General features: G+C 45.1%; 1 protein-coding gene across 5 annotated transcripts in view; it reads right to left on the bottom strand.

The window, feature by feature from the left end:
* CDC14A (cell division cycle 14A) overlaps positions 1-26963 on the bottom strand; it is a 284062-nt gene that overhangs the window by 2945 nt on the left and 254154 nt on the right. The gene's annotated exons all lie outside the window — the stretch shown is intronic.

The following is a 26963-nucleotide window of genomic DNA, read 5'->3' as shown; positions in this document are numbered from 1 at the left end:
TGGACGATGAAATGTTAAGAGAAATTGGGGAAGCTAACCAACATGCCGATACAGTAAACTGCGGCCATGGTTACCCTGCTTCTAACCCACTTTCTACTCACAGTTTGGCCGCGTTAGTCCAACCCGCGATTCACTATCCCTTTTAACCCATCCTTACCGCTTCTTTAAATCAACAGGAAACCCTTATGCCCGCGGCATGTATATGAGATGTAAACGATCGGATTAGCTAATCCCTCCCATACAGTAATATGCACCCCGATTATCACCTTTTTAACCTGCAGTTTTGCCACTTGTTTAACCTGCTAATTTACCGCCTACCCTTACCCCTGCGTTAGTGTGGAGCGTCAGGCAAGCCCCGGCAGAGAGAGACAGCAATAGGCAAGCTCCGGTCAAAATTGACTCGACATGTTATTAAAGCAAATGTGAATAAAGTGCAACAAAAGTAAACTTACTGCATGTGAATGACAAACAGTCCTCTCTCCCCCCCTCCTGAGGCGCGCACCGCGGCTCCCCTGCCTCCCGGGGGCAGCCGGCGGCGAAAGCGGCTTCCAGCAGCCCCCGCCAGCGAAGGTGGATGAATGCATGCCTGTACGTGCAATTTGGGCGCTCAAGCCAGCGAAAGTGCATGACCAAACGCCGTGGTGTCACGGCTGGAAGCCCCTTTCGCCGCCGGCTGCCCCCAGGAGGCAGGGTAGGCGCGGTGCGCGCCTCGGGAGGAGGGGAGAGAGAGGACTGTTTGTCATTCACATGCAGTAAGTTTACTTTTGTTGCACTTTATTCACATTTGCTTTAATAACATGTCGAGTCGATTTTCGCCGTGCGCCTTGCTTCGGGAGGGGGGGGGGGGAAGAGAGGACTGGCAATCCCCGATGCCTGAGCGTAGGAGAACCATCCACTTCCTGGTACCTGTCATTTCAAATGACATTTGAAATGACAGGTACCAGCGCACCCATTTTACTGTATAGGCGCTGTATAGCGCTCTATACAATAAAATGGATTGCTCAGGCCTACCGCTTCATGGACGCAGCTTGCATTTGTGTCTAATTTAAATACTGTATCGAGTGATATGTGATCCGAACTGTGCGTGCAGCAAACGAGGGTGCGCCCAGCACTGCCACACTGTAATGCGTCCTTACTGTATCGGCCTGCAAATTTGTAGTGCTGTAATAATGGGAGATTTTAATTACCTCAATATTGAAGGGTAAAAGTAATATCAGGACATACTAGAAAGATAAAGTTCCTGGATGGAATAAATGACAGTTTTATGGAGCAACTGGTTCAGGAACTGACAAGAGAGGAAGCTATTTTAGATCTAATTCTTAGTGGATTACATGCTTTGGTAATGTTAATGGTGGTGGGGCCACTTGGCAATAGTGATCATAACATGATCCAATTTGAATTAATGACCGGAAGGGGGGCAATAAGTAAATCTACAGCTCTAGCACTAAACTTTCAAAAAGGAAACTTGATAAAATGAGAAAAATAGAAAAAAAAAAAACCCTTAAAGTTGCAGCTACAAAGGTTAAGACTGTACAAAAGGCATGGCATTGTTAAAAAAAGTCCATCTTAGAAGCGCAGTCCACGCATTAAGAAAGGTGGAAGGAGGGCCAAACGATTGCCGGCATGGTTAAAAGATGAGATGAAAAGTTTTTTTAGCCAAAAGATCTTCCTTCAAAAATTGGAAGATTCCATCTGAAGAAAATAGGAAAAAGCATAAGCATTGGCAAGTTAAATATAAAATATTGATAAGACAGGCTAAAAGGGAATTTGAAAAGAAATTGGCCTTAGAGGAAAAACTCATAATACATTTTTTTTTTCATATATCCAAAGCAGGAAGCCTGCAAGAGTCGATTGGACCATATGATAATTGAGGGGTTAAAGGGACACTTAGAGAAGATAAGGCCATCGTGGAAAGACTAAATTAATTTTTTGCCTTGGTGTTTACCAAGGAGGATGCTGGGGAGATACCCATTCCGGAGATGATTTTCAAGGGTGACGATTCAGATGAACTGACCCAAATCATGAACCTGGGAGACACAGTAGACCAGACTGACAAACTGAAGAGTAGCAAATCACCTGGACAGGACAGTATACACCACTGGTTCTGAAAGAACTAAAAATGAAATTTCAAACCTATTACAATTAATTTGTAACCTATCATTAAAATCATCTGCTGTACCTGAAACTGGAAGGTAGCCAATATATAAAAAGGGCTCCAGAGCTGACCCGGGAAACTTTAGACCGGTGAGAATGACTTTAGTGCAAGGAAAAATTGTAGAAACTATTATAAAGAATAAAATCACAGAACACAAAGATAGACATGATTTAATGGAACACAGCCAGCATGGATTTACGCAAGGGAAGACTTGCCTCACAAATCTGCTACTTTTTTTTTTTGAAGGGGTGAATAAACGTGGATAAAGTTGAACCAGTAGATGCAGTGTATTTGGATTTTCAGAAGGCATTTGACAAAGTTCCACATGAGAGGCTTCTAAGAGAACTAAAAAGTCATGGGATAGGAGGCGATGTCCTTTTGTGGATTGCAAACTGGTTAAAAAACTGGAAACAGAGTAGGATTAAATGGTAAGTTTTCTCAGTGGAAAAGGTAAACAATGGAATGCCTCAGGGATCTGTATTTGGACTGGTGCTTTTTAGTATATTTATAAATAATCTGGAAAGTGGTATGACCAGTGAGATCAAATTTGCAGATAAAATTATTCAAAGTCATAAGTGGATTATGATAAATTGCAAGAGGACCTTGGAGACTGGAAAATTAGGTATCCATATGGCAGATGAAATATAGCAAATGTTGCTTACCTGTAACAGGTGTTCTCACAGGACAGCAGGATGTTAGTCCTCACATATGGGTGACATCATCAGGATGGAGCCCAATCACGGAAAACTTCCGTCAAAGTCTCCAGAACTCCGACCGGCCCCTACTGGGCATGCCCAGCATGGCACCAACCCTGCAGCCAGCAGGGGTCCCCTTTCAGTCTTATTTGATAGCTACAGGTAGTGCCGAAAATATAAAACAACAAAACATTACGAACCCCACACCGCGAGGCGGCGGGCGGGTTTCGTGAGGACTAACATCCTGCTGTCCTGTGAGAACACTTGTTACAGGTAAGCAACATTTGCTTTCTCACAGGACAAGCAGGATGGTAGTCCTCACATATGGGTGAGTACCGAGCTGAGGATGTCCGAACTTGCACCAAATGAACCCAACGGTGTGCAACAGGCACAACAACTGGGGTGGAATTTGGCAGAGGACATCCTGAACTCCACCGGGCAGGCGGAAGGGTGTTGGTACATCACGTTGAAAATAGGTTACGGAGGACAGATTGGCCGAAGATGGAATCTTGTCTTTCGGCTTTGTCTAGGCAATAGTGGGCTGCGAAAGTGTGGAGAGAACTCCAGGTGGCAGCCCTACAAATGTCAGGAAGCAGCACCGATCGTAGGTGTGCTACTGAAGTCGCCATGGCCCTCACAGAGTGTGCTTTAACACGGTCTTGGGAAGGAATGCCTGCTTGCTGGTAGCAAAAAGATATGCAGTCCGCCAACCAGGAGGAGAGAGTCTGCTTACCCACAGGTTGCCCTAGTTTGTTGGGATGGAAAGAGACGAATAACTGAGTGCTCTTCCTGTGGGCAACTGTACGGTCTAGGTAGAACACTAGAGCCCGTTTACAGTCAAGGGTATGCAGAGACTGTTCCCCTGTGTTGGAGTGGGGCCTGGGAAAGAAGATAGGTAGTATGATGGATTGATTAATGTGAAACTCCGAAACTACCTTAAGCAAAAACTTAGGGTGAGTGCGCAGTACCGCCCGGTCCTGCAGGAGTTTAGTGTAAGGCACTAAACTCCTGCAGGCACTAACTAGGGCCTGTAATTCACTTACCCTGCGAGCTGAAGTAATAGCCAAAAGGAAAATCACTTTCCATGTGAGATATTTTAGGTCACAGGAGTGAAGAGGTTCGAATGGTGGTTTCATGAGCCGCCCGAGAACCAGATTAAGGTCCCAAGAAGGGGCCGCAGGACATAAAGGAGGCTTGATATGGAGTAAGCCTTTAAGAAAACAAGTTACGAGGGGTTGTACTGATATAGGGACATCCCCGACACCTTTATGGAAGGCGGCTACCACACTGACATGCATTCTGATGGAAGAGGTCTTTAGACCTGATTCTGATAAATGCCAGAGATAGTCCAAAAACCTTGGTTTTGAACAGGAAAAAGGATCAAGGGATTGCGAAGAACACCATGATGTATACCTTTTCCATTTATAGGAATAAGACTTTCTTGTGGAAGGCTTCGGTGAAGCAATAAGGACCCGAGAAACCGAATTTGAAAGGTTAAGTGGTTGAAGGATTAACCTTTCAACATCCATGCCATCAGGGACAAGGCCTGAAGACTGGGATGGTGTAGACATCCGTCGTTCTGAGTGATCAGAAGCGGGTGCATTCCCAAAGGAATGTGCCTGCGGATGGAGAGATCCTGGAATATGGGAAACCACACTTGGCGTGGCCAGTGAGGTGCTATCAGGATCAGACCAAAAAAAATTGAAAAAACACTTCGCGCTGAAACTGAGAATGCTGTGAACTCAGGGATGAAGAGACCCGCCCCCCCTGACGTCATCACGCTCAGCGGCGAGCCAGTAAACGGCCACATTCCACCAGGCAGTGGTGTGGAGGGGCAGCCCACCAGTACCGGGCACCTTTAGGGGCAATCGCTGAGAGAAAAAGAGACCAAAAAGACCAAAAAAATTGAAAAAACACTTTGCGCTGAAACTGAGAATGCTGTGAACTCAGGAATGAAGAGACCCGCCCACTCTGACATCCCGCTCAGCAGCGAGCCGGTAAATGGCCACATTCCACCAGGCGTCGCACGCCGTGCGTCGAAGGGGTGCGCCAAAGGGGCACTCCCCTTTGTGCACCCCTTCGTGCAATCCTTTGTGCTACGCTTATTTTAATTCCCTTAAGTTTTCCTTTGTTAATTAACCTTTTTCACAGTGTTTAGTAATCCTTTGTTTATTAAATATGTTCAATGTATTTGACTTAGGAAACCTATTTTCCTGCATACTCTGTTTTTATCGTAAACCGGTATGATTTGTATCTGATACAGGAATGTCGGTATATAAAAATGCAAAATAAATAAATAAAAATAAATCATGGTTCCCTTGTCTTGATGAAGCTTCATGAGAGTCTTCGAGAGAAGAGGAAGTGGAGGGAATGCATAAAGCACACCGGTTGACCACGAGAGGGAGAATGCAACTCTGGGCTGAGAGCGCTCGCTCCGAATGAGGGAGCAGTAATTGTCCACTTTGTGGTTCTGAGGGGACGCAAAGAGGTCTATTTGGGGATAACCCCATTGTTGGAAAAGAGAGGTCGCTACCGAGGGGTTGAGCGACCACTCGTGTGGTTGGAAGACACGACTCAGTTTGTCTGCCAAGACATTGTGTACTCCCGGCAAGTAGGTGGCCCTGAGGTACATCGAGCGGGAGAGCGCTTCTGCCCAAATCTGCGCAGCTTCCTGACACAGAAGGAAGGAGCCTGTGCCTCCCTGCTTGTTGATGTACCACATGGCCACCTGGTTGTCCGTCTGAATCAGGATAACGTGATTTGATAGAGAATCCTGAAAAGCTCTGAGAGCATATTGCATTGCTCGAAACTCCAGGAAATTTATCTGGTGTTTGGCTTCCTCTGGAGACCAAAATCCTTGTGACTGTAGATCGTTCACATGAGCTCCCCAGCCAAGGTTGGAAGCATCGGTGGTGAGAATGAGTTGAGGATCTGGCAGATGAAAAGGCAGTCCCTGGAGGAGATGGTTCTGATCTTTCCACCAGGTGAGAGACAGACTGAGTGCGTCGGTGATGTGGACAATGGTTGACAGAGGCTGAGTCGCTTGAATCCATTGTGACCTCAGAGTCCAATGCGTGACTCTCATGGCCAGGCGGGGCCACTGGTGTGAGACGGACTGAGGACACCTTGTGTCCGAGAAGGACAAGGAATTGTCGAGCTGTTGCTGTATGCTGAGACTGCAACTGGTGAGCGAGAGATACGAGGGTTTGCACTCGTTGATGAGGTAGAAAGGCTTTTGCCTGTAAGGTGTCAAAGTCTGCCCCAATGAACAACAAGGTTTGAGATGGGACTAAATAGGATTTCTCGTAATTGACGAGAAATCCTAGAGAAATTAGAGTGTGTAGGGTCAAATCCAGGGACGATCGAGCGGCTTGCTGGGTTGGGGCCCTGATTAACCAGTTGTCTAGATACGGGTAGACGTGAACACCTTCTTTCCTGAGAAAAGCTGCGACAACCACGAGACATTTGGTAAAGACTCGTGGTGCCGATGCTAGGCCGAATGGAAGCACTTGGTATTGATAGTGCTTTGGGTCTACTAAAAACCTGAGATACTTGCGATGAGCTGAAGCTATCGCAATGTGGGTGTACGCGTCCTGGAGGTCCAGAGAGCAGAGCCAGTCTCCTCTTTGTAGGAGAGGTAGAAGCGAGTCCAAGGTTACCATCTTGAACTTTTCCCGCTGGAGGTACTTGTTGAGGGCACGTAGGTCCAGAATTGGACGAAGCCCCCCGGAATTTTGGGGGGATCAAAAAGTACCGGGAATAGAACCCTAGGCCTTGTTGTGAAAGAGGGACGGGTTCTATTGCTCTTAACTGGAGAAGAAGGGGCGAAACCTCCTGCTCCAGAAGGACAGAGTGGTTGTTTACTCTCCACACTTGTAGAGGTGGTGAATCCGGTGGAAGAGCAAGAAAGTTCAGGTGGTAACCCTGAGCCATGATTGCTAGCACCCATTGGTCGGTTGTGATTGATTGCCACATGCTGTGAAAGTGGCACAATCGACCTCCCACTGGTATGGCTGGCAGAGGGATCAGGCTGCTGCTCTCCAAGGGAACGTCAAAAACCTGAAGCAGGCCCCGGCTGGGGAGCTGCTTGCGACTTTTGTTTCCAGGGCTGGCGGGGCTGAGATTTTTGATAAGGCCTTGTAACTCGGGACCTTGTTGGTGGAGGATAGTACTTCCTTGGGCGGAAGAATGACTTCTTAGAGTCCTTCTTGAAGGGCTGTCTAGAAGGGAAGTCAGAAGGTATCAATGAGAGCTGTTTGAGGGTCTCATGATGGTCCTTTAATTCAGCCACTATTTGCTGAATCTGTTCACCGAACAGATTATCTCCTATACAGGGCAGGTCAGACAGCCTGTCTTGTACTTCTGGGCGAAGGTCAGAAGACTTGAGCCAGGCTCAGCGTCTTGCCGAAATGGCAGTTGCAGACATTCTAGTGGAGGTGTCGAAGATATTGTAAGCTGTTCTTATCTCAAGCTTTCCTACCTCAAATCTCTTGTGGACAAGGGTTTAAAGATGTTCTTGAAATTGGTCAGGCAGGGTTTCAGAGAAGTCCTGTATTTGCTTGAAAATGACTCTGTTGTATTGGGTCATATACAGCTGGTAAGAAGCAATCCTGGAGATAAGCATGGCCCCTTGGAACACTCGAAGACCAATATTGTCAAGGAACTTGTGTTCTTTGACAGGAGGGGTAGAAGAGTGTGGTTTTGTCCTTTTTGCTTTCTTTTGAGCCGATTCCACCACAACTGAGTGGTGGTCAAGCTGAGATTTTTGAAAGCCAGGGGCTGACTGTACCAGATAAGTAGTGTCAGCCTGTGTACTGGGGCAATGGATCCAGGATTTTCCCAGTTCTTTTTGAGGAGGTCAAGAAGAACTTGATGAATGGGAATAGAAGTGATCACCTTAGGGGCATCCAGGAATTGGAGAAGCTCCATCATCTGGTGCCTATCATCTTGCTCTGTCTAAGCTGGAAAGGGACCAATTCTGACATTTCCTTCACAAAATTAATGAAAGAGAGGTCCTCTGGAGGAGAACGCTTTCTACTTTCAGTAGGAGAGGGAGGTGAAGGTAAGTCATCGGTGTCTGTGGAAGTATCATCACCCCAGGTGTCATAAGGATCGGTAGGCTGACCTGTAGGACGAGAAGGGGGTTGAATACCCGAAGGCCCCGGCTGAGGCTCCGAGAAAATTGAAGGAATCGCCGGGGGCACCGTGGACGGCCTGGAAGGCATCGGTGCCGGTATCGAAGGCATCGATGGCTGAGGCAGAACTCCCGAAGGAGGGATGCAAAACGGTGTTTCTCCTCTCGATGAGGCTGTCACCGGGGAGCGCACCGGGGCCATCGGAGACCCGGGAATCACCAGTGGAAGGGCAGTCATGGCACCTCCATCCGGGATAGCAGTGGTGCCAGCGCTGCTGGAATTGGGTCGGTGACAGGTTCCACTCTCGGTGCCGATGTCGGTGCCGGAGGGACCTGGAGCCATTGCATCGCCTTGTTGATGGCCTCCTGGACCAGCCAGTCCAGTTCTTCCCGGAGACCTGGGGCAATCAGCTCCGGCTCCGTGACGGAAGAGGGAGGCTGAGGCACAGTCGGAGGGACCACTTTTACAGGCGGAATCGCAACTCCCAAACCCCGATCGGGTGAGGGTGGCCTCGATGTCCCGGTCGCAGGAGTGGTCAGTGCCGTTCCTGAATGGGGCTTCTTCGATGGTGGCTCAGACAGTGGCGAGGTCGATTTCGCTCCCTCGACGGTCCGAGACTTAAGATGCAGATGGCGATGTTTCTCCCTTCGATCCCCTTGATCTTGAGGGGGAGAAACGGGGGTCGATGGCCGTGAAGACGTCGATGGCGGGCGGTCACCGGACGGTTGTCGATGTTGGTGCGACTTCGACGGTGCTGGTTCCGATGACTTCGATGTGATGGACAGCGTTGGGGTGTGAGCACGGAAAAAAAGAGTCCCATCTTCTCCATTCTGGCTTTGCGACCTTTTGGTGTCATGAGGGCACATTTGGTGCAAGTCAGGACATCATGCTCACGGCCTAAACACATTACACAGACTCTATGAGGGTCTGTGATAGACATGGTGCGAGTACAATCCGGGCACAGACGAAAACCCGACGCCATGGCCATAGAAAAAATCGAGCTGCGGTACGGTCGATGGCCAGTAGCCTGCAAGGGCCAAACTCGACGGTAATCGACAAAAAACGGCGAAAAAACTTACCGGAGTACCGCGGCCGGAGAAAGTTAGAGGAGGGACCCCTGTGGGGCAAAATTGTTTTTAATAAGTACGTGAGGAAAATTCCTGTCAGGAATGTGTTCAGAGCTCCTAAACCGCGAGGCTACTGCTGCGCGGAAAAAAGAAGACTGAAGGGGGACCCCTGCTGGCTGCAGGGTTGGTGCCATGCTGGGCATGCCCAGTAGGGGCCGGTCGGAGTTCTGGAGACTTTGACGGAAGTTTTCTGTGATTGGGCTCCATCCTGATGTCACCCATATGTGAGGACTACCATCCTGCTTGTCCTGTGAGAAAATGTGAACAAGTGCAAGGTGATGCATATAGGGAAAAATAACCCTTGCTGTAGTTACGCGATGTTAGGTTCCATATTAGAAGTTACCACGAAGGGAAAAGATCTGGATGTCATAGTTGATATTACATTGAAATTGTCGTCTCAGTGTGCTGTGGTGGTCAATAAAGCAAACAAAATATTAGGAATTATTATGAATGGAATGGCAAATAAAACTTATGTCGGCATAATGCTTCTGTATCACTCCATGGTTAAACTGCACCTTGAATATTGTATGCAATTCTGGTCACCATTTCAAAAAAGATATAGTTGCACTGGAGAAAGTACAGACAAGGGCGATCAAAATGATAAGGGCAACGGCTCCCCTATAAAGAAAGGATAAAGGCAAGCCTATTCAGCCAGGAGAAGAGATGGCTGAGGAGAATATGATAGAGGTCTATAAAATTATGAGATGACTTGAACAGGTAAATGTGAAACAGTTATTTATTCTTTCAGATAACACAGTCTAGGGAGCACCCCATGAAGTTAGCAAGAAGCACATTTAAAACGAATCAGAAATTATTTTTTTTTGCCCGACTCACAATTAAGGTTTGGAATTCATTGCCAGAGGATGTGATTAAGGAAGTTAGTGTAGCTGGGTTTAGAAAATGTTTGGATAAGTTCCTAGAGGAGGCGGCCATAAACTGCTATTAATCAATACGAAATAGCACTGCTTGTTGCTGGCGTTAGTAGCATGGGATATATTTGATGTTTGGGTACTTGTGACTTGGATTGGTTGATGTTGGAGAGGATACTGGGCTTGATGGACCCTTGGTCTGACCCAGTATGGCATACAAAGGGATACAAGGCAGATTTCAGTTTTCCCACATATACTACACAGATTTGTTAAAATTACCTATTCTAGCAAAAGAAAAAAATCAAGTACAATCCAGGGAAATAAAGGAAACCGTTTTAAAGTAATTCACTTTAAATCATATGAAAAAATTATCCTCAGGTCAGCAATTAGACAGCAATAATTAACAAGCGGGTTTTCTTTTTGACCTTTGTCAAGCTCAAATCGAAACCAGGTCTGGGATCTGGCACAATGAGCTTTTATTCACAACTACGCACAGATTTTATAGCTAACTTTTGAAATTGTCCCTCACCCTCTGGTCATTGCATGGATAGTCTTTACAGAACTTTGCAGTCATCAATCAGGCTACTAGGTGTCACCCTTAAGCAATGGTCATGGCCCCCACCCAGCATCCCCAATCTCAGGGAATGGAAGACCCAACTTGTGGATTGAACTGGGACCTTCCTTCCACAAGGCAGTGTATAGCACTGATATATAGCTAGCCCAAGAGTATATTTTTAGCTGAGAGAAAAGTGCAGAATTCATTATTTTGATTTATCTGCTTGCAATCTAAGAAATTCAGGATGATTTATCTTTTATTCCCATTTCAGATGGTCATACTAAAAAAGTTAAGACAACAGTAGACAGAAGATCAAAGCTTAGTATAGGAAGACAATGTCTATGTTGTGAGACATACAATGCTTTGTGACATTCAAGTCTATTGGGGTCTATACCTTGCTACTCACTTGGGGAAAGCTCAACACAGGCCTTCTTTAATCCCCATTGTGTAACATACCAAAGTAGTTAGATGTTACAAACTAAGGGGATAATTTTATAACAGCCCACCTAACTTATGCAGCAAATAGAGATTAAGTCACATCAATTTTCATCGCAGATTGAGTCCAAATCTGGTTTGAAAATTATCCCACCAAATACCATACACTTGTTTCTGTGCATACAGAACATTTTTGTAAGAATTCACAACTCATACTTTTGAAAATCCAAACGTATGCAAGTAAATCCAAACCCCTCACCAACTCTCCCCTCCAGAACTCCTCTGCTTAGTCTGGGTCAAGTTATGCATGCCTTAGTCATTCAAGACATTCGACAAATGGGCCTGACCAGACAATATAGATACTACATTCTTTCCAAGGAGGAACATCAGGCTTTATGATCTTTGGAGAAACACAAAGATTTGGTCGAAGCAGTCGATAAAGGTGGCCTAATTGTAGTTATGGATTGGGCCATGTATCTAAGCAAGGTCCATAAACAATTGTCAGACAGGACTTTTTATATGCCGCTACTAGAGGACCCTATGCCTAATCTTAAATGTATTATAGACACTGAAGTAGACGGGGCTTTAGTGGCAGGTTCTCTCACTACTAAAGTATCTTTTTTTTGAAGACCAGTCATCCAGTTGCACCAGAGTTCTATATTCTGCCCAAGATTCATAAAAGCCTTGATAATCCCTCCTGGGAGATTCATAGTCTCAGGACGTAACTCTTTATTGGAACCTTTATCACAATCTGTGGATAAGTTTTTGGCACCAATGATCTCACTGTTGCCATCCTTTATTAGGGATTCACATCATCTTATCAGTTTGTTAGATGATTTTTATGACTTCATGGATGTTACCTACTTGGTAACTATGGATGTAGAGGCACTCTACACTAATATCCCTCAAGCAGTAGACCATTTTTTGGCTAAATAAATGCATCCCCACTGTATTCCTACCTATTTTTTTTTTAGTCTTCTCATAGTTAGTCTTGACAAATAATTTTTTTGCTTTCGAGGGTTGCTTCTTCCAACAAATCTGTGGGACAGCCATAGGAGCAACAATGGCTCCAGATGTAGCAAACATTTACATGGCTGACTTTGAATCTCTATTAAATACTGCCCATCCTTTTTCAATATCTCTTTTGTGGAAACATTATATTGATATATTTGTCTTATGAGGGGGCATCCACAAACATCTCAAAGAATTCCTGTCATAACAATGTTCGGGATCGCAATTAGAAATTATCAGCTATGATACATGGACCTATGAATTATCAAGACTCCATCACGCTTTCAAACAACTCTTTACAGAAAGCCCACCGATTCCAATACCTACTTTCATTTTGAGTGTGCACATCCACGCAGGTTAAAAAAGAACCTACTTGGCAGTCAGTTTTTCCGGCTTCAATGGATTTGCACAGATTTAGATGTTTTTAAAAGACAAGCTGCCAAGCTGTCTACATGTTTCCAAGCTTGGGGATACCCTAGATTGTGTATTAAATAAAGAGTTATCTACAGGCCTGATTTTCACATAGGGAATGGTTGATGTCCCCTTGCTCTGCATCTGATACTGATCAGCTGACTTGTGTATTTCCATTTTTTCCTGGAGTGTGTATAGTGTGTGAATCGATTAGACGCCACTGGCATCTTTTATGCTTACATCCTGCGTTTACTGAACCCCCATGATTTGCATTCACACATGGATCTAACTTATGAGACAAGCTTGTCCACTCTGATTTTCAATGTGAATTGGCTGCTCATTGTCAACACTGGGTCACACACCTTGTGGCCACTGCTCGGTGTCTATGAACCCGGCCTTTGTGGTTATCAAACCTGTAGGCTTTCATTTACATCTCATCATGCTTCTACTTGTCAAACTAAAGGGGTGATTTATACCATCAGATGTCCCTGTAAAAAATTGTGTGTGCCATATGTTCTCACATGATAGAACATCAAAGCTGTTTGAAGAAAGGTCGTTTAGCTGCTCTGCTTTTGTCACACTGTTTAGAACATGGGCATGTCTTTGACATGCCCATGTTCTAAACAGTGTGACAAAAGCATCTAAACAGTGTGACAAAAGCATCTATTACATTTTTGTGTAATAGATGTACCATATCAGAATTGACGTTGGGGATTTCTCCCAATGCCTTTTACAAATTGAACAATGATGGATTTATCATATACAAACTGTTACACTATCTGGTTTGAACAAGGACTTGGACCTTTCTGTGTTTTTGTAACATTTCATGACTGCTCAGTTTTGATGCTTCTATGTGACTTTGTTAATATAGGAAGTGCTAATAAAGTTTCTCTGTTTAGAACTGCCAGATGACATCACTTCCTTGGTAGGATCCTCATAAGACAGTGTTTGTGGTTGTGTCAGGTTGCTTTCTTTTAATTTAGAGACTAGCTGATCCAGTTGGAGAGATTGTTTCAGATGACATCTCATTTAAAATAAGTCCCTTTGATGCAGGAGTTCCGAACGCCAGCCAACATCGGGCTTTCATTCTCTTATGTCACTGTGTTCTTTTCCTATTTGCGCCTTTAGGCATCTTTTATTTGCAATTTCAAAAAACTATGCTAAAAAATATTGATGTGTTTGCAGCTCTGAGACGTATGGCACTTTGCATGGGCTGGGAGTGGATGATCAAATTGTCTGGATAACCTGCATGTTACCCGGGTCTTATCCAGCTTGCAGACACCCCACCTTCAAGAGTAAATCTGCTCTTAAATGATTATGCTCTTTTGATCGCGTTTATCAATTAGGTTTATACCGTGCCTCATTTGGTGATTGAATTTCGTTTGAGGACAGCCTTTGCGAGTCTATAGATTTAAAGTTATGCATGAACAGGCAGTACATGTGCAAATTTACTCACATATCTGGTGGGTAGTTTTGTATAAGCAGAGAATAGAAGGTGCAGCAAATGTATTTAAAGGTGATCTTTAAACTTTGTTGAAAAAGACACTATCATTTGTTGAGAAGATCCAGAAGGGATTTGAGATGTCCATCCAAGCAAAACTTTTTTTTATATAAGCAGTGTGACACGAATTAGTCCCTCACTTTTCATCCACTTTTTATTCTGGATTTTCAATTTTGTACAAATCCATTTCTGCAGGTAAAAGAGTGTTCTACCCACATAAATGCCTTTGAAAATTACTGTCTAAGGCACCTCTGATGTCATCCAGGACAGACTCCAAGAACATGTCCACCATATGGGGAAAGGTTGGCTTTCTATACTGATGGAACTGCAGCAATGGGTGAGACTTTTCTCATCCAGTCTCCCTGCTTCTGAGATGGCTGGCATGCATGCCTACCCGTTGCTGTTCTGAACCAAACCAAAGCTCTGCCCCTCTTCTGTCATGTCATATGCAACAGACATGCCACCGCTAGGAGGATTTCTCCAAAGTGGTCACCCATCGAGAAGGGAATGAGTGATTTGAGGGTAGGTGGTATGGGGGGGGGGGGGAGGAGTTGCCCTTTTTGGGAGAAAAATGGTTTACTTTTGTGTTGGGATCCAGATGTACTAGTTTGGTTTGGCTCAGGGTAATATAAATATTTAGATTTAAGATGTTTTGTACTTTTTATTTAGATTGTTTATCTTGGTTAGTTTGTGTTAAATTATTTGATTATATCGTCACACAGCCAGTCTGGTCCCAGCTGAGAGCAGGAAATAAGACCTGGCTGTTAGGGTGATGATCTGTGTTTTATGAATCTGTACAATGAAGATGTTGTAAATCCTTGAGGATTGTAGAGGTGGGATATGTGATATAAAGATAGGAGGACGAATAAATTATTTACCTGGCTAGGCCCTTTCAGTTCTTAAACTCTACTTCTCTATTATTTCTAAGAAAATTTGTAATTTTCCTCTGGTTCCCAGATCACAAAGAAAAATCATTTAGAAGTGTATCTGGACCTAGTTTAACTGATTCATGTATACTAGAGGCTATTGCTAGATTAGCTCCCATGACAACTCAGCCTGGAAATTGCAACAAATATCTTTCAAGGGTAAGAAAAACTGCCCACGTGAGTCTCAGATGTTTTCAGGGTTTTAGTGCCAGAAACAAAGCAAGGTACCATCTTTTTTGAGGTCATAGAGAATAAAGAAATGAGACAAGACAAGAAGGTCTGAATAAGCTCTTGGAATTGGCAGAGCCCTGCTAATTGTGCCAGTCTGCCCATCAGTCATTCTGTGATTCAGCTGGTGGGGCAGAGTAGCGTGAAATGCATAGGGCTTCTATTCTTAGCTGTTTATAAATTGTAAATTTAGATGTTTATTTTCCATTGTGGGTACCAAAAATCGACATTTATCATGGTGCAGGTACCTTTCCCAGGGGAAAGCAGGAGTTGCTTACTTGTAACAGTTGCTCTCCTAGGACAGCATGGGTGACATCGGATGAAGCCCATCTTAAAGAATCTAGAGCTTTCAGCATGCCCTGAGCATGTGCAGCTGTAGTCATTATCCTACCCCCTTGGTAGAGTCCTTCAGTTCATGATATAGCTAATACACGAAGAGAATCCAACTCCCAGGGGAGGTGGGAGGGTATTGTGAGGACTAACATTCTGCTGTCCTAGGAGAACACCAGTTGCAGTTAAGCAACTCTGCTTTCTCCTAAGACAAGCAGGATGGTAGACCTCACACATGGGTGAATCCCTAGCTCTAGGTCTGTCTGAGCACATCAAACGGGAAGCTGCACAGTGCTGGAGCACTACCTTCCTCCTTTGCTTGAGAGGCAGCCGACCCACCAGGGGTGTAGGCTGGAAAAGAGTTGGGTACTACAAGAAAGCCATAGAAAAGATTGAGACACAAACCCTCAAGTGTAGCAGGGATGCCTGAGGCAGAAGAGTGATGCGAGTGTGAGCAGAAGCAACTCTGCAGCACGGAAAATAGTACAGCAGGGTTCCCAATAAGAAAACCCTGACAAAAACAGTGGACCTAGATCCTCCTGGATATAGGGAGGACCCAGAAATGGAAACAAGGGAGACTCTTGGACGAAAACTGCAGTTTCCTTCGATGTGAAAAACAACCAAAAAACAAACTAGGGCCCTCCAGCCCTCCAGCAAGAAACTGTCATCCACTGACGTTCAAAGGATCAAATGTATCTGGAGAAGAGTGCCCAGGCTTGGTTGGTAGGCTGAATGGGCAAAAGAAACCCAAGCAACGCTTGGAAGAACAAGCGGAAAACCACATCAGGGTCTGGGACAAACACTGCATGCCGAAGCATCAGACCTAGCTGACCACGTAGGACAGTATCAAGGGTTTCAGGGGATGAGAGACAATCCCCAAAACAGACCTGTAGCCCAAAACTCCCAAACAGGGGAATGAGATAGGCATGAAGCTCACTCAGGAGCACCTGTCATAACAAGTTCATCTATCCTGTCACAGGAAGGTCCTTTGGGCAACCTAGAGGAGAAAAACTATGGCAGTACTAGCCAGAGAATGGCAAAAATAAGTGGAAAAAAAGTAGTGTATCCTTCCCTGCAGGTATACAGAGATATACCACGGGTGCCTTAGCTTTACCTCCCTTCCCCCCAACAATCCAATTGGAAGTCAGAAGGAGCAAAGAAGACAAGGAGACAGATTGGTGGACTGCTGGGGCAAGCACCAATCGCTCGGTTGTCCATCAACCCCAAGCAAACAGCCCACTGCCGAATCCAGTAGGGAGAAATCCCCTGAGATGGAGCCCTCAGTTTTCTTGAAACAGCGGAAACAGAGTTGGACAATGTTGCATGACCCAGGATTGCTCTGCTCACAGGCAGGGTGATCCTGAAAATGGGGGGAGAATAGCTTGCATGCTACCGCGGGCAGAGGGCAATGCCTCTGTTGTGGGGTACTCTGCCCCCAACTCTTTCAGCCATGGACATGGCAAAAGGGGGAAGGCACGATTGCCCAGCTGATGGACTGAACTCTCACAGAGGAGGGTCCCACAGGCAGGAAAGACTGGCGATAGCGATCTTTAAGGAAGATACCCACAGAGTCTAGCAGATACCAAAGTAACTCATGAACGGGGGGAACCTGGAGGATCTCCAGAGAGCACACTGGACAGGCTCCCTCGTGTATAGAGTGATCAAGGGAGAGTGCTATCTTAGACTATTCCTGGGACAGGCGCCACTCAGCAGTATCCTGTCCTGTCAGGGAACGGAAAACTAGGGATTCCCCCCCGAAGGAGTGCACAGTCTGGCATCCAGAGGGAAACCCGAAAGTGTTGCCTTGGAACCCAGTCGAATCTACCCTTCCAGAGTGGAAAGGGAAGCAGTGGGATCGGGACCTCCTGATCCCTAAAGACTTAGCGACTCCCTGAAAGAGAGTGGAAATACAAACACTGATCATAGAAGTGATGCAGTGACCAACCCAACACAGGCAGCCAACCTCGGTTGGGGGAGGTCGCCACTGCAACCCCGAGAGAGTTCCCAGCTGAAGACTGTCCAATGACCGCCGCTGCTGCTCCCCGGCCTCCAAGGAGATGCACCGATGCAGAGGATTAGAGAAAAAAAAACAGTCTAGGGACAGAGCCCCCAAGGACTATTCCACAAGTCAGGAGAGTCGGACCTGGTAGAGGTTGAAAAGACACATTCCTCTGCTGAGAAAGGAGTGGAATCCTGAGCCACTCTCTAAATGTCCACTCGCTCAGGAACCAACCAGGAATGCAGTCGTAGTCAGTCCTGCGGCTGCGGAACACAACCTGTCGTGACCGCCTGGAGGGAACACCCCCCCCCCCACACACACAAATGTCCAGGCAGCAGAGGGAAACTGGAAGCCCTTCACCGCAAAAGCACGCTGGGCAGAATTCATGCAGTGGTAACCCATCCACAGATGGTGGCACTCCTATGATCCTAAGGGCCAGGCTTGTGGGAGAAATCAGACACCCCAGCGAGGTCCGAGAACCACATGCCAGTCAGTGGCTACACGCTAACCCATGACCAAACACAGATTGTGTAATAACACCTCCACTGCCAGAACTCCACAGCACTTTGCGGTGCGGACTGATGTGGAGGCTGAGATCATGACAAAAGATGGCAGAACCCTAGTATGGCTGACTGCACAGACAGGGAGAATGCCACCTGCAAGCATCCGAGGCACTTGGCCTTATCTTTCCCAGCAAAGTCACAGTAACTCCAGCAGAGCAGAGAGAACAGTGCTATGACAGTGTCCCCAGCACCATCAGTGATCTGGGTAAGGTATGGCGGAAGGTGGCAGTCTGAAGCGTTATCAGGTATTGTAGGGGGCGACTCCATAAACTGTGTCAGAACTGGCTCACCTGCGAGTCCCACAGGAAACATCAGCAGCGAAGTCCCTGGCGATCACAGGTGCTCATGGAGTACTGCGGACATGTCCTGCGAGCTCCGATGTGCCCACTGTGCTTTTATGCTCACTAACGGAAAGCCACCTCTGGGCACCCAACGACTTTGCACCCAGGACCTTGACTGCGCTAAACCAAACTATAATCAGTTCATAAGAAATTGCCATGCTGGGTCAGACCAAGGGTCCATCAAGCCCAGCATCCTGTTTCCAACAGAGGCCAAACCAGGCCACAAGAACCTGGCAATTACCCAAACACTAAGAAGTTCGATAATTAATAGCGCCTCCACCACAGACATCAAATGCCCTGGGGCCCCAATGGGGAACCAGTCCAAAGGTATCGACCAAGAAAGCCATGGGCGTCTGCAGGGAGAGGCCCTGCAGCCCACTTACAAGTCACCGATGCTAAAAAGAACTGATGACCACCAGTGCCAACAGCAATTCACCTCGGCTCACTTATTCGTTCCGGGGGGGGGGGGGGTGTTGATGTTGTGAGCTCAATGGCCTCACAAGCATTACAGCTGAGAGTCTCGCTAGTACCCATTGACATTGATGGAGTATGCTTCCTGGCGGGACCCTCAGTGCTAGGATCGTGGGCTAAAGGAACAGCTCTGAGCTTCTCAGTGCTCCATAGTAGACACCACACAGGAGTCATGAGGACACTGGACCACTGCGTATGAATGTACCAGTGCACCAGGGTGCCTCAAGCAGATGGCTACCCCTGTGCTTGATCAGTAAGAGGCCAAAAACCCTGTCACACGGGGGCTTCAGAGAGCCCCGGCGGTCAATGATCTCAGGGGTGACGAGAGCACTCAATACCTAACCCAGTGCCTAGTTGGTGAAGCTCAACATAATTTAGGTAGTAATGAGGCACATCAGTGGTCTGAAACCTCTACGGTGGTCCCAAACCTCGATGGCCTTGAGAGTGTCAATGGTATTGGGGCAGAACCGCATCGCAATAGCAATGAGATCACGCTGGCACAGAGGCTGCGCACCTCGACAACCTAGTGCGGAGGGGGGGGGCACGGCATCAAGGATACGTGCCTTGATGGCATAGATGGCTGCCGCAGCATCAATGATACACACCTCGACAGCATTGAGGGCCTGCCACCACTTCAACCAAGACAGCCCTGAGGGTGGCTATGCACACACCCTGATGAATCAAGGGCAATGGTATCGAGAGCACAGTTCATCGATGGAACCATGGTCACCACAGCAGTGAGTGCATCGAAGGCACCATGGTACAGATTGCATTGAGGGAATGAGTGCGCCACACCACAGCATTATCGATGGCATCGCAGCAGAGGGCAGTGCGGACTTGAGGCATCATCAGCATTGAGGCTGTCAAATGCGCTTACTCCGCCCCCATGATGCCCAAGCCTGTGCAGCGAGAGTCCAGTTCCACAGATGCTGATGGCACAGAAGGCCATTACGTCATCATGGGCAGTCATGCACCTCAATGGCAATGAGGGTGACACTGGACCTTGCCGGCGTCAAGGGCAACCATGGTACCTGAAGATGGGCCAGTCCCCGACATTGATGCGTCAAGCGAACTGTGTGCTGGTCACAGCTGTGCGCAGGCAACTGTTCATGGGCATGGCACTGAGGTGCGGCAGCAAGCTGCTAGACCAGGCTCCGCTCACCCTCTCTTCTGGTGAGACTGCAGTGCCAAGGCTGGCAAGCAGGAAGGGAGGCAACATCATCCAGGGCTCCTACCCGTGGAGACTAGCTCCTCGAGATGTGGGGGGAGATATGCTCTCCCTTCCACCGGAACAGCACAGTCCTCGATCCTTTCACTGTCTGAAACCATTCATGCCGATCGATCAGTGAATTGCCATGGAACTCCAGCCTGGGTAAAACTCAGGCAAGTCCCTAGGCTGAGTGGCCTACACGGATCACCGACAGACTGCATAGCCAGTCCTCGTCATCACCATGGAAAGAGAAAACAGACAGAGCAAGGAAAGGACACATATTCTGAACTGCAGAAGCAGTTGTATTTTTTTTTTTTTTACTTGTTTTTGAGTAACAGGCTGCACAGGGAAACCCCACCATGCGGCAGACAGTAAGAAAGAATAGGAAAAATAGAAGAATAAACTAAACTACTTTTAAGAGAAAGGAAATAAGACAGCTGTGGCTCCAGAAAAAAAATCACTTACAAAAACTGTGAGAAGAGAGCAAAGATGAATACCTTGAGCACACGGCTCCGCAGAAAAAGAGTGACTGCCTAGGGTGCAGGATGACTACAGCTGCACATGCTCAGTAGGGCATGCTGAAAACTCTAGATTCTTTGAGATCAAAGTTCTGCGCCAGGCTCCATCTGATGATGTCACCCATTGTGAGGACTGCCATCCTGCTTGTCCTAGAATTAAATAAATGTATTTCTGTAGCAGAGACGGAATCTGTGCAGAAAAAGCACAAAAACAGAGTTCAGGATCCAAAGCAAACAAGGGGAGGAATGAAAAAGTACTAGCAAAGAAGCAATTTATTAGTGTTTATACAATAAATACCTAAATTTATTTATTTGCATCAAGGATATTTTATTAGTGTTTGTTAGTTAAAACCTAAAATCAGAAGCCCTAATTATACATGACGCTGTAGTCAACAGTAGCTAAAGTAGTGCAACCACTCCTAGTGCTCAAATAGGAGATAATTTTCGAAAAGTTACACAGGAGCTGCAAATGTAAAATTAGCATATATGCACGTTAAACAGCATGTAATTATTACTCTATAAACCTCAAGAGTACATGCGTATTTACAGTGTCACGTGAAAATGGAAAAAGAGGGTGCTCCAAGGCAGGATGTAGAAGAAGCACAAGCTCCTATTTTGTATGTCTACGCTACTGAACTTGTCCATCTGCTTTTATACTTGCTGACTGACTCACTCAATTGAAATTGCACTTGTCTTGCATGTAGTTTTGGTGGGAGGTCTGGTAGAAGTTCACGATGATATGCTGGAGGGTCCAGGGGAACTGGTGGTTCCAAGGTGAAGCTCTGGGTGAACCGCTGGGAAGAACTAAGGCTTGAGTTTTTAAGTGCTGTTATCTGATTGTTGTATGTTATGTATATTTTTATGTAATACGATGCAATTTTGTGAATTTGATCTGTTATACATCGCTGTGAACAATTTTATTTTTAATCTGGAAAGTGATTGCTAAATATCAATAAAATGAAATGAAACTGAGTCCAAGTACATGTGCAAATATTTTCAGAAGCAGAGTATGCACATACTTTATAAAAGCATTTAATCCTGGGTTATTACACGTACATTGTTATAATTATGGGGGTAATTTTCAAAAGCATTTGCTTGCTTAAAACTGGATTTTACATGTTTAAATGCACTTTACGCATGTAAGTGGCCTTTGAAAATTGCTACAATATATGCCATTGAATTGTCTATAGGTTTTACACAAACAAGTGCACTTTAAGGGGTAGATTTTAAGATCTTGCGCGCAGGCACCCATGTGCGTGCACTACCCGGTGTGCACACATGGACGCCTGGTTTTATAATCATGCGAGCGCATGTTATAAAATTGGGGGTCGATGCGCGCAAGAAGGTGCACACTAGTGCATCTTGTGCACGCCGAGGCCCGCAGCCTTCACCCGTTCCCTCCCAGGCCGCTCCAATTTAGGAGCGGCCTGGGAGGGAACTTCCCTTCTCCCTAACTCTGTCCTTCCTACCCCTTCCCCCTAACCTTCCTGCCCCCTAGACCTATTCTAACCCCCCCCCCCCCCCATTCCTTTAACTTATCGTTTGCGCCTGCTTTGGGCCAGGCGCAGGTTGCACGTGCCGGCACACGATCCCCCGGTACAGCTGCAAATGGCCGCTGCGCCGGGGACCTCTAGCTCCGCCCTGCCCCCTTTTCGAAGCTCCGGAACATACATTTTTTTTAAAAATAGGCCCAGCGCGCATAGGCGTTTTAAAATCTACCCTAAGCGCATAAATGGGCTTTTGAAAATTGCTACAATAGTATATTGTATTTATATAAACAACTTCTTTGAAAATTACCTCCTACATGTAATTAAAAACAAAACTGGTAGAGAACGTATACATGTTCCTGCATTACAAATATCTGTATGTACTGAAATATATCTACATATATTTGGACAATAATGCATTGTATTTTATAAAACGTGCAACTCTCACCACACAGTTTGTAAAATAATAGCATAAATCTCTGCTGATCCATTTTTGCATGCAAATGGTATATGTGGGAAGTTTTGAAAGATGGACTCAAATGTTGCTTTAGAAACATAGAAACATGACTGCAGATAAAGACGAATGGCCTGTCCAGTCTGCCCATCCATCCAATTAATTTAGCATAATTCTCATCACTTCCTTAGAGATCCCCTGTATTTATCCCAAGCTTTCTTGAATTCAGATACTGTTTTTGTCTCCACCACTTCCACTGGGAGGCTGTTCCACACATACACAACCTCTCTGTAAAAAAATATTTCCTGAAATTACTCCTGAGTCTCCCGCCTTTCATCTTCACCTCATGACCCCCCCTCGTTCTAGAGCTTCCTTTCTGTTGAAAGAAGCTCGCCTCCTGTGCATGGAAACCATTGATACATTTGAATGTCTCTATCATATGTCCCCTATCTCACCTTTCCTTTAGGGTATACATATTTATATCTTTAAGTCTATACCTATATGCTTTAGAACAAAGACCACTGATCATTTTAGTAGCCTCTCTCTGCAGTGACTCCATCCTGTTTATATCCCTTTGAAGGTGCGGCCTCCAGTTTTGTCCACAGTATTTTAAATGAGGTATCACTTGGGACCTATATAGTGGCAGTATCACTTCCCTTTTTCTGCTGACCATTCTTCTCCCTATGCTGCCAAGCATCTTTCTGGCTTTTACCATCGCTTTTATCCATGTTTGGCCACCTTAAGATAATCAGATACAATCGCGCCCAGATCCCACTTATCCTTTGTGATTAGAAGAATTTCACCTCCAGTACTGTACCTTTCCCTTTGGGTTTTTGCATTCTAAACGCATTATTCTGCATTTTTTTAGCATTAAATCTTAGCTGTCAGGTCTTAGACAATTTCTCAAGCTTCCTAGATTCCTCCTCATGTTTTCCACTCCTTCCTGGCTGTCCACCATGTTACAGATTTTGGTACCATCAGCAAAAAGACAAACCTTTCCTGACAACAATCCCATTTTCTCCATTATGCTTGATCCGCATCTTAAACTTTGAATACAAATTAAGTCAATAATCAGGGCCAGTTTCTACAAGCTGAGTCCTTTCTGGTTTAAAGCAATTATTACATGCCTCGGAGTTCTGAGGCCTCCATCTTTCCTCTTGTTGACTATTGCAATGGACTTTATTGGGTTTCCCTGATTCTACTATTCAGCCACTTCAATTGCTTTTGAATGAAGCCACACCTCTAATCTCTGGTCATAAATGCTCTGAACATGTTTCTCCAATCCTTATACAGTTACACCGGCTACCTCTGCGACAGTGCATCGAATACAAAATCATGCTGTTTTCAAACTCCTTAATTTGAGATCCTGTCCATGGCTCAGTTTTTTGTTGAAATTGTATTGACCCTCACGTCAGTTAAGACCACTTCAATGAAGTACCCTTGATGTTCCATCTTTAAAAAATGTTCGCCTGTCCCAAGGGAATCTGCATTTTCTATTGCAGGTCCAGTTCTTTAAAATTCCTTCCCTATGGAACTTAGATTGTGCGATTTTTTAAAAACATTCAGAAGCTTGCTAAAACCTTCCTGTTTAGCAAAGCTTATTTCTGATTGGGGTTAGTTTTTAGCTTCCTCATCACAGGATCCTGCAGTAAGCCATTTTTATTTATATTATCTAGTTTGTTTTATTTGATTTTATGAATGTTTTTTTCTGTACATCGCCTAGGCCTTTCCTGTGTTAGGCAACTAATAAATTCTTAATAAATGTAAAAATGTTGAAAAGAACTGGTCCAAGGACTGATCTCCCAGGCACACTACTAGTAATAACCCCTTGTCAGAGAAAATTCCATTTACCACTACCCTTTGTTGCCGACACTCAGCCAGTTTCTAATCCAGTCACTCTAAGATCCATACCAAGGGTGCATAATTTATTTATAAGTCTTCTCTGCAGAACCATGTCAAAGGCCTTGCTGAAATCCAAGTACACTATGTCCAATGCTATCCCTTGATCCAACTCTCTGGTCACCCAAAGACATTGATCAGATTCGTCTAACAAGATTTACCTCTGGTAAAACCACTGGATTCCAAAAATTGCAGTATCCTCTGTTTTAGCAGCGATTCTGTATCCCATCCTACCCCATCACCTTATCTACTTTAAGTTTAGTTAGCTCCTTACAAACACACTGTTCTGAAAATCGATTGAGGTTTACCTCACTTCCAATCTTATTTGTGTTTGTTTTATGTGGTCCCGCTCTTCACACCTTTCCACAGTGAACACCGAACAGAAATATTTGTAAAGCAATTTTGCTTTTTCCTCGTCAGCCTCTACATATTCCTTCCCTTCATCTTTGAGTCTCACAATGCTACTTCTGCACTTCCTTCTATCACTAACATATCTAAAAATGTCGTCTCCCATGTTTTACCATATTTGCTATTTCTTCTATCTGAATTTTTGCATTCCTGGCTACTTTCCCATCTTCTCAATTTTTCCAGATATTATTGCTTGTCTTCCTGCTTCTGTGATCTCTTGTATTTTATGAATGCTAACCTTTTCTTCCTTACCTCTTCAGTCACTTCTTTAGAAAACCATAATGGCCTCGTTTTCCTTTATTTACATTCCTAACAAAAAGATTAATTGCTCTTATGATATCTCCTTTTAATTTTGCCCACTGCCCTTCTACTTCCCTTAGATCTTCCTATCCAGCTAGTAACTCCTTGAGGTGCTCCTCCATTTTGAGATTAGTTTTCCTGAGGTCTAGGACTCTTGTCATAGAATGAACATTCAACTCGTGTCCTAATATTGAACCATATCAGCCGGTGGTCACTGGTTCCCAGATGGTCATTCACTACATCATCAGAAATACTCTCTCTGTTGGTAAGCACCAGGTCCAGTATCACCCCCTCCTGTGTGGGTTCCATTACCAGTTGACAGAACAGTTCTCCTTGCAGAGAATCCAGGATCTCCCTGCTTCTTTTGTTGCTTTAAAGCTTTGCACCACTGATATACAGTGCTGAGAAAAATTTTATAAACCTTAAGTAAAATAATAAAAATTACAAGTTCTTATCACAATACCCTTTGAAACCAGTCTTGTATGCAATAATGTTATAAATTAAAACAATTCCATATTTCTTGAGACACAATAATGTACAAAGTAGGAACAATAAGACTAATTCAGAATCAGTTGTGTGAAACAGTAAGTGAACCCCTAGTTTCCTCAGCACAATTAATTGGCTAATTAGAGTCAGGTGCTTAAATAATTGGGGGCAAATAAACCACTCTGTAGAATAAATTTGCATGACTAGTTTGGGCTTCCTGTTCTATATAAAGATCCAAAAGGTTTTACATTTGGTCTTCAACTTAAGTTAGTGGGAACTTATGCCACAATCAAAAGAAATTACAGAGGACCTATGAAAACATGTTGATGCTCATCTGTCTGGACAGGGTTACAAGACCATTCCTAACATCTGGGGCTCCGTCCAGCCTCTTGTCAGCTAGATGGTATGCAAATTTTGGAAGAATACGCCAATTTTGGAAGAATACGCCAAAGCCCATTTTATCTAACACAGAAAACAAGAATGGCCAATGGACCATCAGGAACGCCTTTTTTGGTCTCTGTGGGCACCCCAGAAGCGCCTGAAGTGAGGTAATACCCCTTACCTCAGGCGCTTCTGGCAAAGCTTCCTGCAGCATCCTGCATCCTAAGGCCTGGTTGAAACATCTTGCATTTCATCTAGATATAAAATTGTTAGCAAAAATACTAGCAGACCACTTCAATCGCTTTATCCCACAGCTTATCCACCAAGACCAAGCTGGATTTATCCCAGGCAGAAAAGCTAATGACAATTTGCGAAAAATCCTTAACATTATCTGGGGAGCCCACAGAGACCAGAAAAGGCGTTCCTCATGGTGCATTGGCCATTCTTGTTTTCTATGTTAGATAAAATGGGCTTTGGCGTATTCTTCCAAAATTGGCTTAGATCTCTATCACAAGCCCACAGCCTGTCTCAAAATCAATGGAGGCTACTCCGATGCTTTTGAAGCCAGTGGGGAACTAGGCAAGGCTGCCCCCTTTCACCCCTTTTATTTTCCTTTTTGAAACCACTCGCCATCACCATTAGAGAGGACCCGCTTGTATCTAGATGTCAATTTGGCAACCAGTCCCTTAAATTATCCCTATTTGCAGATGACATCTTATTCACTATCACTAAGCCACATCTCATTGTTAGCCACTGAATCCAACTTAGACACATTCAGCGCAGTGTCTGGCTTCAAAATCTGCAGGCCTCTTATAGCTGCAGCTGAAATGAGGCTTCATGTGACAACCATCAGGAAAAAACGTAAATGGGAATTGTGGTCATGGGAGGATAACTAGGAAGGAAACCATTGCTCTAAAAAAGAATGTTGCTGCTTGCCTCAGGTTTTCCAAAGGGCATTGGACAATCCATATGACTTTTGAAATAATGTTCTCTGGACAGATAAGTCACAACAACAAATGTTTTGTTTGGCAGAAACCAAACACTGCCTTCCAAATTAAGAATCTCAT

This window comes from Rhinatrema bivittatum, chromosome 10 (genome assembly GCF_901001135.1).
Source record: "Rhinatrema bivittatum chromosome 10, aRhiBiv1.1, whole genome shotgun sequence".
Classification (NCBI taxonomy): domain Eukaryota; kingdom Metazoa; phylum Chordata; class Amphibia; order Gymnophiona; family Rhinatrematidae; genus Rhinatrema; species Rhinatrema bivittatum.
The sequence above is the reverse complement of the archived record's forward strand: the minus strand, read 5'-3'. Positions and strand labels throughout refer to the sequence as shown.